Source organism: Misgurnus anguillicaudatus, chromosome 19 (assembly GCF_027580225.2).
Source record: "Misgurnus anguillicaudatus chromosome 19, ASM2758022v2, whole genome shotgun sequence".
Lineage (NCBI taxonomy): Eukaryota > Metazoa > Chordata > Actinopteri > Cypriniformes > Cobitidae > Misgurnus > Misgurnus anguillicaudatus.
The window spans coordinates 36,011,243-36,013,466 of NC_073355.2; the positions used below are offsets into that span (position 1 = coordinate 36,011,243).

Genomic DNA, 2,224 nt, shown 5'->3' on the forward strand with positions numbered 1-2,224 from the left:
ACTATTAATTAACTGCCCCATCTTGAACCTTGTGGTTTAACCATCTTGTGCTTGTGAAGGTTTTTTGGGAAGTGATGAATGTACTTCCATGTTTTCCAAGTATTTTATTTTGTAACTAACATACAATAAATAATAAATACAATTAAAATACACACATCTATCCAATCAAACATAGACTTTGTAATGATTTCTATAATATCATCATAATTTAACCAATATATTAAAATCAGACATAGGTAATTGTCCATAAAATATGCATCAAACATTTTTGTAAAACTTTATTTTATTAAGCATACAAGTGCAATTTATTATAGAAATGCTGTAAAAGGTAACTGATGCTCAGATATGTCAGTGCAAGATATTTTTAATTAAAGCTGCTCAAATATGCATTCTAGTTTGGAACTAGGATAAGCCCTGTCTGGAAAATCTCCCCATAGAGTTTATCAGTATACATGTACCAGAGGAATAAAATGCATTTATGTTGTCATTGCTTTCGAATTGATCCGCATTTACGCAATTGCTAGCAATTCAGGAACTGGAAAATAAAAACGGTACCAAAATAAATTAAGGAACTTTACATAAAATAAATGATGAATCATGACATTTTTAAACCTGTAAGAAAAGGGTGTTACTAAATTTCAATCCTCACGTTCAATTTAATTATATTAAGAAAAAAAACATTTATATCAGTTTATAACTCGCTCTAAAACGTAATTGAAATATATCAAAGACATCGATATTACAAGATACCATATCAGTAGTATGTATACACAGTGCAAAGTACACAAACGTGTACAATTTAAGTGCATTATTTTCAGTATACAGAACCATGATATCACATTATTTTTATGAGTAAAACACTTAAATGACTTCAAATCCCTTTCCTGTATGATGAATGTCAGCTCTCACTTTAAATTGTCATTCGTTTCTTTCACAAAAGTGCAGACTTGCATCATGCTGGCGTGCTTCAAAAAGGATTTTAAATCAAACAATTCTACAGCTTGGTTGGTCATCATTTTCTCGATAATGGTCATCTATTTGGGAAAACAGGTGGATATGTTATCAGCTAGAAGAACACACATTAATATGCAGTAATAATCATGTATGCATTGTTAAATTGTATTAACATATACATTTTCCAAATAATATAACACTTAATAATATGTACATTTATATACTGAATAAAAGCTGTCAGAATTCGCGTCTTTCACCTAAATGGATGTAGCCATTATCTTCTCCATAATCATCAAACCATGGACGGACAGAGCTCTGGCCAGAGTATAGTGGTGATGTTTCTTGCACTGAAAGTTGTATTTCTTTAAAAAACCCATTTATATTTAGAAATTAATTCATCCACAGTATTTTCCTGGCTTCATAATTTTTTTATTAGTAACATTAACCAAAATTGCAGTTTGATTTGTAAAGTGTTACATTATGTATTAATAAATTAGAAGGGTTATAAAAATCTGATATATTTATTATTTAATATTGAAGGTATTTAAATTACAAACCAAAATTCTCATCTCTGCGGCATCGCAGGAACCTCAATACTCTTAGTAGAAGCCTCCGAAGACTTGTATATATGGTACCTGCAATGAGTTACATGAAATATTTTGTGAGTAACCCCGTTTTGTTACTGTATACACATTTAATGTTGCCTTAAACGAAACAATTTATCACATTTATGTGCCTAGACCTCATGCAATGGAAAATATATTTTATTAACGTCTTTGTCCAATAGGCGACTAAAGACGGTGGATTATGTTTGGAAACTGCAAATCTGGAAAATGTTGTAAGTGGAGATGCGTAATTTAAGTTTATAGTAAAATTGGTGCATAAGCGTAACATAAAATGTGGCACAGTTGGTGTCAGACACACACACACAATATAATATACTTTTATTATGGAGTTATACTCCATTTAACTCAATGTACAAGCTATACATTTAGCTCTGTTTTTGCACAGGCCTACTGGGCTAAAAGTGCCACATGGTGCAGTAAAAATGACAAATTTGACCTCTTTGCAAAAGGAAAACTCACCAACATTCAAGAATGCATGATAATATGGTGTCATGGCTCTGCAATCAAAAAATAAAATGTCGCTATAATGGAAGTAAATGGGGCAAAAACAGCCACTAACAATAAATAACTATTGGATACTTTATCAAAAATGACATTAAACAATAAAAACTGATGATACACAAAAATTAAAAATGCATCAAAGC

At 30.8% G+C, this 2,224-nt stretch overlaps 1 long non-coding RNA gene across 1 annotated transcript; it reads right to left on the reverse strand.

The window, feature by feature from the left end:
• Window positions 1-337: 337 nt before the first annotated feature.
• Window positions 338-1,710, reverse strand: LOC129436503 (uncharacterized). Its single transcript, XR_008641846.2, has 3 exons — window positions 1,512-1,710; window positions 1,212-1,316; window positions 338-1,034 (listed from the first exon to the last, which is right to left on the reverse strand). It is a non-coding gene; the product is annotated as an uncharacterized lncRNA (long non-coding RNA).
• Window positions 1,711-2,224: the final 514 nt, after the last annotated feature.